This window comes from Erpetoichthys calabaricus, chromosome 1, assembly GCF_900747795.2.
Source record: "Erpetoichthys calabaricus chromosome 1, fErpCal1.3, whole genome shotgun sequence".
NCBI classification, from domain to species: Eukaryota; Metazoa; Chordata; class Cladistia; order Polypteriformes; family Polypteridae; genus Erpetoichthys; species Erpetoichthys calabaricus.
In genome coordinates this window covers 261,705,510-261,719,608 of record NC_041394.2, presented here as the reverse complement: position 1 = coordinate 261,719,608, position 14,099 = coordinate 261,705,510, and positions in this window count along the sequence as shown.

Below are 14,099 nucleotides of genomic sequence, written 5' to 3'. Positions count from 1 at the left end.
ATTATTATTATTGGCTCCAGCAGACCCCCGTGACCCTGTAGTTAGGATATAGTGGGTTGGATAATGGATGGATTATTATTATTATTACAGTAAACTAAAAAATAACTTCTTAGTCTAATGGAGAATGCCACTAAATCTGGTCAGATACTTAAGGATACACAGTACACAAATGTTCACCTTATGTGCAGAGCTGTAGTAACTACAGGGGGATAAAATTGATGAGCGACAGCATAAGGTTATGGGAAAAAATAGTGGAAGTTAGAAGAAGGCAGGTGATGATTAGCAAGCAGCAGTATGGTTTCATGCCAAGAAAGAGCACCACAGATGTGATGTTTGCTCTGAGAGTGTTGATGGAGAAGTATAGAGAAGGCCAGAAGGAGTTGCATTACGTCTTTGTGGAGCTGGAGAAAGCATGTGACAGGTAGCCTCGAGAGGAATTGTGGTATTGTATGAGGAAGTTGGGAGTGGCAGAGAAGTATGTAAGAGTTGTACAGGATATGTATGAGGGAAGTGTGACTGTGCTGACATCTGCGTTAGTAGTGACAGATACATTCAAGGTGGAGGAGATGGAATTACATCAGGGATCGGATCTACGCCCTTTCTTATTTGCAATGGTGATGGACAGGTTGACAGACGAGATTAGACAGGAGTCCCCGTGAACTATGATGTTTGCTGATGATGTTGTGATCTGTAGTGAGAGTAGGGAGCAGGTTGAGGAGACCCTGGAGAAGTGGAGATATGCTCTAGAGAGGAGAGGAATGAAGGTCAGAAGGAACAAGACAGAATACATGTGCGTAAATGAGAGGGAGGTTAGTGGAATGGTGAAGATGCAGGGAGTAGAGCTGGTGAAGGTGGGTGAGTTTAAATACTTGGGATCAACAGTACAGAGTAATGAAGATTGTGGAAGAGAGGTGAAAAAGAGAGTGCAGGCAGGGTGGAATGGGTGGAGAAGAGTGTCAGGAGTAATTTGTGACAGACGGGTATCAGCAAAAGGGAAGGTCTACAGGACGGTAGTGAAACCAGCCTTGCTATATGGGTTGGAGATATTGGCACTGACCAGACAGCAGGAGACAGAGCTGGAGGTGAAAGAGTTAAGGATGCTTAGATATGCATTTGGAGTGATGAGGATGGATGTGATTGGGATCGAGTACATTAGAGGGTCAGCTCAAGTTAGATGGTTTGGAGACAAAATCAGAGAGGTGAGATTGGTGATGTGCAGAGGAGAGATGCTGAGTATATTGGGAACTGTATTTAAATAGTATATTTAAGGCTAGATGGCTTGTGACAATAAACAAACTACATACAACATAACATTCCAATTAGCATTTTAATTTTTATATAACTCTTCTTAGTCTTATGCTACAGATTCATTAAATACAAAGCTACTTATTGAAACTTGCCAGGATTAGCCTAGAAAGTATTTTCACCTTATGTGCAGTATTATGTTTCATATTGAAATAAGAGATTTCTGGAAAAAATTCTGACAGCTGATGAAAGTGCTCAAAACACGTTTCGACAATCATTATAAAAATAGAAAAATCAAACCTAAAGAACTGAAATAAGGTTTATCCTAAAGGGAAATGTGTTAATGGAGACAAAGACACTCATTGGTTTGGGTTGTCTAATATATGATCTTTTACAAAAAGTGAATAATTCACATTGGTTAATTTTTAACAGATTAATTAATTACATTTATTTGTAATAGTTTGTGTAATACTAGCACAGTATCAGTTATGATCATTAAATCATGGTACCAGAGATTGGTGTCATGTTGTATGTTGATCAGCAAATTAAAGTAAGAATTTCACTGTACTGTTTATGTGACAATAGTGACCATGTAAACCTTCTGGTTTTATAGGATCAATTACAGTATGAGTAGATTACACAACATCCACCATGCACTGAAATGGAGTCTGATGAGTTGCACCATCAGAAAGCAGCATACAGAAGGCCTGAACAGTGATGACTTCAGGAAGAAGTCTCTACTGGCAAACCCCATCATCTGTGGAAAGAATTTCAAATCCTGATGGGCCAGCTACATTTTGCACCACACAGACAACAGATTAACCTGGTTAGTTAGGATCTGGCTGACCTGCGACATTAAGAGACCGACCACACAGTGTTCCAATGCTCTTAGGGAGGCCTCAAACCACTTCTTCTTCTTTCTGCTGCTCCCGTTAGGGGTTTCCACAGCAGATCATCTCTTTCTATATCTCCCTGTCCTCTACATCTGGCTCTGTCACACCCATCACCTGCATGTCCTCTCTCAACACATCCACAAACCTTCTCTTAGGCCTTCCTCATTTCCTCTTGCCTGGCAGCTCTATCCTTAGCATCCTTCTCCTCTGCACATGTTCAAGCCAATGCAATCTCGCCTCTCTGACTTTGTCTCCCAACCGTTCAACTTGAACTGACCCTCTAATGTACTCATTTCAAATCCTATCCATCAAACCACTTTTGAAAGCAGCTTAAAAACCTCCACTAGGGTCTGGAGGACCATAAAGGAATCCACACCTTAGGGCTGAATAGCAGATCCTCTAAGTAAGTGGTATTTCAGGTATAGCAGTGGAACATCTATGATGGAGGAGAACTGATTATGTACTTGGGAGGATGAAGTGAGCTACTCACCATTTTCCTACTTTTTATCATTCTTTTTCATGGTTAACTTAATACTAGATCCAGTCACTGGAATAATTACACTTTCATGGTTTCTCAAAAATAAATTAAAAACTTGCCTTGAAAATGTAGCTGATCCAGTGCCTTTCCTTTTCAACTTATGTATTCATAAGACATACAGAAAAAGTGATAAAGTGAATAGATGACAAATGTATTTCAGCACCAGCAACATTGAGTATGAGTTCTTTTTAAGTGTTAACGTTCTACTAACATTACAGTTTCTCCTGTCAGATTTCCTTTTCACCTAAAGTCATACATTTTGGCTTCAGCTGCACTCTGTATGCTCAGAGCTTGCAAAAGCAAATGCAAAGCAATCTCCAGAAAATCAGTAATGACTAACTGGCAGACAAAAGACCACTTATCTTAAAAGAGTTTGAGAGCAGTTTATAAATAAATACAGTACAATAAATACATGGGCCTCATTTCCACTTCACATTTTCCAACAATGGCTTGCCAAAGCTTTTTCTCCCTGCTTACTTTGCATTTCCATGTTCTGATTTGGCCAAAGGGTCAAAGCAAAAAGTCACCCAGGAACCAATGAGCAGTGTCTCAATTAAGTCAACAAATGAAAAGAGATTTCTATTCAAAGCCCTATTGGATATATGGATAAAGAATTCTTACACCATTGAGATAACTCTTACAGCTTGGATTCTCATCCTAAACTCTGAACAGCGGCACTGGCAATATTTAAAATATTTAGGAGGCAACCAAAATTAGAACTATAAACCAGCTTTCAAAAGAAGCTCTTATATCAGAAGTACACTTCCAGGATGTGAATATGAAAAATTGGGGGTCTTTCCTAACATCACATTCTACATTAACCCCTCTCTGTTTTCTCACTCCCAGGTGGTCATAAACAACACCATGCACTATGGTAGACTTGAACCAGGGTTGGTTTTCGCTTTATATTCAATGTTGCAAGGAGAGACCACCAAAACTCTGAATGGAATTAAGCTGGTTTCAGAATCAAATGTAATATTATGTTATGCTATTTCAGCTATCTCTGTGTACTCAGTTTTCTCATGGAATTTAGTTATTAGTAATAATAATAATAATAATAATAATAATAATAATAATAATAATAATAATTCTTTACATTTATATAGTGCCTTTCTCATTACTCAAAGAGCTTTACATAGTGAGCAGGGAGCTACTTCAACCACCACTATTGTGGAGCAAATACCTTTAAGATGTGACAACAGCCACGTTGTGCCAGAATGCTCATCATGCATTAGGTGTGGTGAAGGGGTGAGTGATAGTTAGCCAGTTGGAGACACGGGAATGATTATAGGGCCAGAATGACTAGGCCATGTTGGGCATTTTAGCCAGAACATTGGGATACACACATTCTTTATGAAGAATGCCCAGGAATATTCATGACCACAAAGACTTGGTTTTACACCTCATCCGAAAGGTGGCACCATTTTTACAACACAGGGTATCCATCAATGCATTGGGGCATTGCGATCCACATTCAGACCACAGGTTAAGCGAATCCCACAGACCTGGCCTCGCCAACACCTTTTCCAGTAGCTACCCAAGCTTAGCTTCAGGTGGATTACCCCTGTTTATTATATGCTCATATTCAAGAAAATGTTGTTTTTTAATTCCTCACCAAATATGCTGTTATGTATTCCTTCAATACAAACAACATATATTAGCTTTACTTTAAAGGTTAGTTGTGTTGCCAATTAGCAGAATGGTATAAACCCTAAGTTACTTCCAAGGAGTTCTGTGACTTTTGTTGACCACACTTCAACTAACTGCCTTACTCCACTCTCATTTATTTATATCTCATCTGTTAATCATATAACTACAAGGGGCAGGTCTTCTGACTTCTCCCAGACCACCATGGATGTCTCTGTCGCCCTAGGATATCTTGCTGACGTTCAGGGGCATCGCTCGTGCAAACAGAGATCTTTGTCACTCCTGTGAAGGAATCAAAGCAAGCTCTGAGGCACCTGGAGTTTTCAAAGCCTTTAAAAGAGTGCTCCCCTGTGCTCTCCACATGTTTCAACTAAGGTGACAAGGCCAACTGTGATAGTTCAAAAATGCAAATATATACAGTACATGCTAAAGGCTTAGTGGGAACAGCAAACCGTGACACACACACATTGTAGAATCAAATAAATACTAAAAAAAAATGTAAATGCTGTCAGTTGACCAATATTTTCATAAAAGATTGTCGCCATGAAACAGCTGGACAAAGGTATTTGGACAGTACTCACAAAAGTATCCAGAGGAGTGTCCTAGAACATGGTGGTTCAAATGTAGCAGCAACAAAAAAATAATTTTTACCCATCAGTTGAGATGCTATGGGCACCGCTTAGAGATGTCATTGATTAATGAACTGAGTGATTCTCAAGATACGAATTAGTGATTCCCAAATACAATTAGTATAATACAATTAAATTTTCTCAGACATACTGCAACTTTATAATATAAATATAATGATTAGCTAGAAATTTCACATTTAACACAACTAACTCTATGCTATGCGCAAGTAAAAAGTCTTCGACCTTCTTTGAAATAATGAGACGACCTTCTTTGAAATAATGAGACTAACGGCACGTTCCTTACATCTGTGAGCCAATCATTCCAATGAATAAAACAAATGTTATAAAAGTCATATTTGATAAATGCTGTAAAACGTCAGGAACAAACTGCAAAATAATTTAGACCCCTCAGTTTACAATCAAATGGGTTTAATCAGAGGCACAAATTAGCTGCTGATTATAAGGCTGATTTGCCATCACTGCACTCCTCTATGGATTTAGCCAAGTCATGTTGGCCTCGATGCCATGTAACACACAGATACAGGCTACAGATTACAATACATGTCATTTTTCATATTGAAACATGGCAGATAATAATCTGGAATGTAGTATTAAGAGATAGAAATACATAAAAAATAGATATGCATAGTGTATAATTTGAGCATTTAACTAAACAAAGGGTTATTCTGTCTATCTCAATGAAAGGTAGACAGATAGACAGATAGTAATGAATTACTGCACTTTGTAAAAGATGATATAAAAATAAAGATTTAATTATTAAACAGCTGGATCACACCTACAGTTGGCATATATTTTAAAAACTTAGAAGACCCAAAATGTTTTCTCCATTTTAAAAGAAAGATCGGTGATGAATTGACATCTCATCATGGATTGATTTACACTTTGTGCCTGATGATGCCAACACAGACACTTTCTTTAAGAATATGCAGATTTAGAAAATGAATGGGTGAGAAAACAAAGTGTTTTTTTTCTTTATTCTCAGTTGTTATAACTGAATGTACTGGTCAAAGATTGTGATCAGGCTAAAATGAAGACAGGTAGTTCATCATCTAGAAGAAGTTGAGGACTGCTGGAATATGGCACTAAAATACATGTTTTGACAAAGTGTAAGCTGTAATGCCTACAGGTGACATGAAATGGACAGTCATCTGAGACAGACAAAGCTATAAATTACTGCCATTGCTGAGGAGAGTGCTGTCACAACTTAGTCACTTTAAAATAAGCTCCTGGGTACAAGAAATGAGAACAGCCAGAATGGATAGAGTAAGAAGCCCAAGGCACTCAGCAAGCAATGAGAAGAATATAACAAAAGAACAAAAAGATGAACAACAATGGGAGCTGCCTAAGAAAAGTACATCCAAGCAAGGCAAGCACAGAATAAACAGTAAATTGAAGAGAAAAAGGAGATGACATTTAAACTTAAAATGTGGGTAATGATGACAAAAATGTTAACACTGTAACAAATTAACTGAAAGGTCTTTGCTCTAGGCACACAGAAAAGAGGAAGATTTAATTACGTAAAGCATGAAAAGTGTGTAATCCATCCATTCATCCCTCCATTTTCTGTGCCTACCTTATTCAGAGTAGATTTCATAATGGTGATGCGAAATACCTAAAAGCAGCAGCAGAGCCAGGTGCATCGCGTTCTTCATTTTGCTTGTACTGTTCAGATCATTGCTCTCCTGTTTACAGCAGCAGAGGCTTTGTTCATTTGATACACTGTTGAATTTGTCACACATTATAATGGTAATTTCGTTGTCAAATGCTTTGAAATGGGACTCACTGTGAAGGACCTATCATGAAATTTGGATTGATTAATTGAATAAGATTGAAGGAAGAGTGGGACCAGATGTTTACTACTTGGAGAATATGGGTATGGTAAAGTACAGATCTGCTATATCCGTCTTGCTCACTCAATAAGGGCTGCACAATTGTTAGTACTGTTGCCTCACAGATCCAATATACTGGCTTGGAGTCTCACACCCAGTCCATTTCTGGAAGGATTTTGCATGTTCTCCTTGTATCTGTGTGGGTTTTTTTCTAGGCACGCTATTTTTTTCTGCCAACATTTAAACATATCTAATTCTGTTGAATGGTAATTCCAAACTGACCCTGTGTATGTGAGGGTGTGTGTTTGAGTGGATCCTGTGATGGACTGGTGTCATGTTCAGGATGCTTCCTGCCTTGAGCACAGTGGTACAGAGAGACATTCGAGCCCCAGCTACCCTGTATGTTTTCAGAATTTCTGGCAATGTTATGGTACTTTAATGTTATTGTTTACCATCATTTGAGCCTCTTTAGTTCTCTGCTGTCAGAACATTTCTTGATCCCTGGAAGAATAATAACCAGCTTCAGTATGGTTAATGGAAAGCTGGACTAGAAATACACATCTTGCCAACAAGCAAAAGAGAAGAGTCAAATCTGACGGAGTTTGGTAAACAGTCTAAACCAGAGATGAGCTCTTAACACTGACTGAAGGAACTAATGGGGAGTCATTACACCAGAAAGAACATTAAGAATATGAGGGCAAAATAAAAAGAACTTAAAAATTGAAAGTTGTAGACCAGGGCACAAGTAAGACTCAGAACAAGAGAAAATGCTGCAACAAAATTCTATGAGCAAAGTAAGTAAACAGAGGTTGCTGAAGTAACATAATGTATGGACATGATGAAGTTTGGTTTCTGACCAATTAGTAAAAGTCTCTAGACTGAGAGCAATTGGGGATAACCTAACTACAAGAGAGCTAACAGGCTAATGTGGGTGCGGCTAAAGTAGACTGCGACATAATTAAGGACCCCTAAATTCACATCTCTTTTTGACCACATCCTGGAAGTGTATTTAAATGAAAGAGCTTTGTTTTGCACTTTTGTTTAGTGTAGGTGGGGCCATATTTATAAGAGGATTGCTTGACATTTGTTCAACGTTTGCACACAACTAACAACAAATTTGGATCAAGTTAGCCAGTGAACATAAGAAGACTTGATACACTAACAAAAGACCTTCCCTTAATTTGATTTTAATGCAGAGGTCTCAGGTACAAACTATCTCTTACATGTGTACACAGAACACAGTATATGGAAACAATAGTTTCAACGTATGTATGTATGTATAGAAGTTATATAGTGTCTTTTCAGATGGACCGCAGAACAGAACTGATCGTAATGAGGCAAGATGGTGGTTATATATAGTTGGGACAGGAAGTGAGGTCATCAGGCGGGATTTCCTTCTGAAGGTCTGCAGAGGACGAAAGACAGAAATAGTAATAAAAGGATAATTACAATTATGTAAGCCCATAAACTGCTTCCCATGCGCATGTGTGTAACAATATATACTGTTTATAATGGAAAAATGGTATAAGTCTGTCGACTTTAATCATGTTGTGCATTTAAATTGACTTGCTTAGCTTAGCTGGATATGCTAGCCCTCACATCCTTATTTCCTTGTGGTTCTTGTTGCCTTTCTTCATCATACATTCTAGCCCTTGCATCCGTCTTTCTTTGTGCTTCTTGTTTCCTTTGTTTATAAGATATTACCACCCTCTTGTGGACACCGAATGATATTATGCTCTGACATGGGCAATAAGTGTTTTATCACATTATATATAGAGAGATATATATGTATGTATTGCAATAATTTGAAGTATTGTGCATTAAGTTACCATTTTCAGACTTTTGCCTCTGACTAATTTTAGTCTAGGCACTTCCTTCTGCCAATGCCTGACCTTGTCACCTAAGAAATCCAGAAAATTGAAATATTTAAAATACATTATCCTAACTTGACTTGAGGGGGTGTGCACAAGAAGACCATAGTCTGAATTAAAGCCAATGAGGCTTAGAAAATCAAAATAATGGAAAGAATATCATGGAATAATGGAAAGAAAATCAAAATAAATTTTACTATAAAAATAAATTATAAAAGAGTAGGTACAGTGTTATGGAGGTGAGATACAAATAATAAGTAAGCAGCAAACCTAAAGGCCCTCCGGGCCTAGCTTTAGAGGGCCAGTCTTGTCTATCAGGGTGTGCCTGGAGGCAAAGGGGTTCCAGTGCAAACATAAATATTCTTACGAAGTTCTTCGTTGGATTTATTTATGGTTTTGTCTTAGAGAATTTGACATAGTAGGCCTTGTGGTACATTGGGGTATCTGTTGTCATTTAAACATCACAGGGAGTTGCACAGGACTTTGGTCTGGTGGTGGTAGCACAGAACGCCACCACAGAAGAACCAGAAAAGAAAACAGTGAAAAGTAAAGATTAATAAAGATTGCAGGTTCTTTGAAGAGTATGATAATCTTATGCATGTCTAGTTTATTAAGGGTAAAACTAAAATGCAGCTATTGAAAACGCCAGATTAAAAATGTCTGTTTTTAAGAGATTCTTATAATGATCTATGGTGAATTTCTATTCATAAAGTATTCTAGATTTTCTGAGCATAACAACAAAAGACTGCCTCACCACTGCTTTTAGCTTTTAAAAAAACAAGCAGACTGCTGTCACAAGATCTATGGCTACAATTTGAAAAGTAAGGGGTCAGACACTCCAAAATATAAGAAGATTGTGGCAAGATTATTTAAAGCTTTATACACCATTGGTAGTATTTTAAAGTCAGTTCTAAAGGACATGGGTGACCAGTTTAACAATGCTTAAATTGATGAGATATGCTCAGATTGTTTTTTTCTGGCTAAAAGATCTATGGCTACAATCTGAAAAGTAAGGGGTCAGACACTCCAAAATATAAGAAGATTGTGGCAAGATTATTTAAAGCTTTATACACCATTGGTAGTATTTTAAAGTCAGTTCTAAAGGACATGGGTGACCAGTTTAACAATGCTTAAATTGATGAGATATGCTCAGATTGTTTTTATCTGGCTAAGGTTCTTGCTGCTGCATGTTGGACTAACTGCAATAATTGATGTCTATTTTAGGTAGTCCACTTAGGAGTGCATTACAATCATCTAGTCAACTAAATGCAAAAGTGTGTATTAATTTCTCAGCATCTTGCATTCTTATAACAGGTCTAACTTTTGTAATGTTCCTTAAATAGAAAAATGCAGTCCAAGTAATCTGGTTAACATGACTACACCTAAATTCTTTACTTCTACCTTGACTTTTAATACTTAAGGATCAAGTTTATTTCTAATACCCTCATTATTTCCATTTTTACTAATGACTAAGATTTCATTTTTTTCCTTATTTAACTTGAGGGAATTACTATACATCCATTCATAAACACAAGGTAGACATTGGGTTAGAGAACCCAGAGTATCAGGATCATCATGTGCTATAGACAGGTAAAGCTGCATGTCATCTGAATAACTGCGGTAGTTCACCTTGTGTTTTGAGGTCATTTATTCTAAAGAAAATATTAAAATAATAATGGGCCCAGAATATATGCTTGTGGTATGCCATATACAATATTATGGATTTCTGAACTACAATCACCACAACTAACAAAGAATTTTCTACCTGTAAAGTAAGACAGTAATCTGAAGAAAAAAATAAAGCAACTGAACATAAGGAATGCATTGAGCACAGGATATGAGAATGATTAAAATGGGGCTGAGTGGCATCTTAATCTTCACTCACCTCTGAGGAGGACTGACAGAATTTGAAAAAGCAACTATGGCAGCCTTACATCTGTTCCTTCAACTTTACGGAACAGAAGAAGTATGAGGACTACGATGCCCCTGTTTTAACAGAAGTACATAGTCACAGTAAAGAAAGAACAGGTATGTAGGTATGAGTTGTCCAGCAAACACTTGGCCAAACAGTGGTTAGCACTACTTGTGTTTGAGTCATGCAGTCTGTGTAGTCTGAATGTTCATTACATGTTATTATGGCTTTCTCTTTTTGACTACAAAGCCATAACCTTGAGGTGTTGCTATTATGATTTAAGCAGTTCATAGCTAATATATTATCCTAAAATGTTGGTGGTCAGTTTAAATAACATTTATATCTATATTGTTGTATTCTGTCAGATGACAATACTGCTATATACAGACACCAAAATGTCACCCTTTGATGATACAGTACATGAGCTTCTATGTTTTTCTAGTCATTCCACCATAATCTTCATGCCAAAAATGTCACTGTAACAATCACTGCTGGGACAGGTGTTAAACAATAAGCTTGATCAGATCTCTAAATGGCTTACACAATGTGTTCTCAGACTTAATGAATGAAGAGGGTTGAAGTGTGTAGTTTTACCTTTTCACTGTCACACTTCTGGACCTTAAATGTTAACCATTCAGGATTTCAATAGTAAAACTGAACACTTGTCACTTATTCCAAATATAATGAATATCATACATTACAAAACGTGATAGAAATGTGCAGCATACTGTATATTGAGCAGGTGTATCATTTCAGAATCTGTACACAGCATGGCACTCATCAAGAAGTATTATGGAAAATCAAATTGCACAAAGGAGCATGCTTTTTAACTCCCAGAAGTGCTGCATGTCATTTCAGCAGCTTTATTGAAAATGTTCACACATATCACTATATGATTTTCAATTTCGAGAAGCAACTTGCTATTTCAAAAAACTATGCCATTAAAAATGTGTCAGTCTTTTAAAATGTTATATAAATCAATACTTCAATATGTATAAAATTGCACAGTCTGTGAAAGAGTAACTGACAGGTATTTGCATTACTGCTTGTGTAGCCAAATAGGATTTTGTGCAGTAAAAATGAATTAATGCGGATGTACAATATGCATCGAAAAGGACTGAAATGTTCAAAATCAGACGGATTACCTAATACAGGATACATAATGTTCATGGACGCCACCCACAAGGAGCACCAATATGTCAATAATCTTCGTAATGACCCTATAATCTTGAGTGACTACTAGACCATTTCACACAGTGGGCTTCCTAAAATGTGTTGCAAAGTAGGCAGCCATAAAATTAGAACATAACAGCTGAATGTTAAGACCTAAACCCAACCAAGCACCAGTTTCATGTTAAAATGTTTGTATTCATTTTGTTTCCTTTCTGCTTTATTGGAGACATTTGTTTAAAGTAGCCTTTCTATCTAAACAATTATTGAAAAAGAAAAAGTACTGAAACAGATGATACATCCTGCAAAGGAACGACGCAAGAATTGTTAATCACTTAAGCACCTTGTTATTAAGCATTGCCAAATTTTTAAAAACTGCCCACGAGAACAAAACAGCAACACACATCTGTGCAAGTGTATGTTTTCAAAACCAGAAAGGACAGAAGCCAGAATAAATCAACAACAACAGAGAACGTGTGAGCATGGGCGTAGCGGCTGATTAAAAACTGGTTCTAATTGAGTTAAAGAAGAAGTGTTGCAGCTCCAGCCACTCATAAGTGTCTCACTCCAGTTATCACTGAAAGAAACAAACATCCTGGAAAGCTTCAGGGCTGATTTGAAGCATACAGTTCAAGGAAGTCCTCAGTGGTACCAAAGTGGGTACCCTCTAACAAAGGCTGTACTTTTATATGCATTTGGGGAATAGCACTTTCAAAATCACACCACTGATCATTCATTTCTTCGATTCCAGTGACACATATGAGAAATAAGACAACTGACTAACTGCACATATAATTATAATGCAAAGACAGGACCAGACATAGGGTGCCAGGCCATCATGCTCAGCTGGCAACTAACTTAACAAGCACATTTTGAAGATCAAAGAGGAAAACAAATGCAGAGAAGGAGAGAAAGGGCAAATACCAGAGAGAGAAGACAGCTAGGTTTGGGATTTGAATCAAGGACCTTTAGTCTTTGAATTAACAGCACTAGCCACTGAGCTACCCTATTTGATTACCCTATCATATAATTTAAAACCCTGGTCAAACAGGCTTGTGGTGGCTCAGTAGTTTCCACAGGCAGCAGTTTGCAAATCAAGTGATGACTGATGTTCTATTGTTAGTTGCTGGTTGTGGAGGGTTAATAGCTAATTCATAATTCTTAAGTACCAGATGAATGAGTATAATCAAAATCCTGGTTTTCTTCAAATTTTCTTAAATTAAATAGTGACAAAACCAAGGTTCTCCTCATTGGTACAAAACTGATCACTTTTATTTGTTATTGATAATTCCTCTGTCTCCCCTTCCCCACAGGTTAAGAGTCTGGGTGTCATCCTTGACAGTACTTTATCCTTTCAGTCCCACATCAGTAATCTCCCGGTCTGCATATTTCCATTTGTGTAACATTAATTGTATTCACCCCTCCCTCACTCCCCACACCACTGCTATCCTTGTTCATAGCCTTGTCATTTCTCATCTGGATTATTGCAATTCCCTTTTCTTTGGTCTTTCTTGCAAATCTCTTTATAACCTTCAACTGGTCCAGAATTCAGCTGCCCGCATCATTACTAGAACCCCCACTATTCACCATATCACTCCCATTTTGCAGCAGCTTCATTGGCTTCCAGTTAAGTTCCGCATTCAATTCAAAATTCTTCTGTTAACTTTTAAGGCTATCCACAACCTTGCCCCTCCATATCTGTCTTACCTCCTCCATGTTGCCATTCCCTCCCGTACCCTTAGATCCTCTTCCTCCATCCACTTGACTGTTACCTTTGTCCGTCTTACCAACTGAATGCTCTGCTCCCCAGCTCCGGAACTAACTACCATCTGAGCTTAGAAATATTGAATCATTTTCACTTTTCAAATCTAGACTTAAAAACTCATTTGTTTAAGACTGCTTTTTCTCTTTGATTACAATTGCTCTATCTGATTTTAATTTTTGTATTTTAGTTTTGTTTATAATCTGTGTTTTATCTATTGTTCGGTGTCCTTGAGTGTTTAGAAAGGCACCTACAAATAAATAAAATGTATTATTATTATTATTATTATAATCTACGTTGAAGCCAATCTGTGTGCACCTTATACAACTGTGAGTTCCCGACCACTTACGAGACTCTGCTGTTTAAATAGCTTAAATAGCTTGTACTGTAGATTAGTTTTGCTGTCAGGAGTGGCCAGCGCTTACTTAAAAGAGGAGAATATAAAAGTGGACATAACCTGTCTCAGGGTAAATTTGAAAGAGGTAATTAATCAGTGACTGAAGTCACACAGAATGTTTCTCTGTTGTACGATAGCTGATTTTGAAAATTTACCAACACTTATTAAAAAAAGAGTTTTTTTTG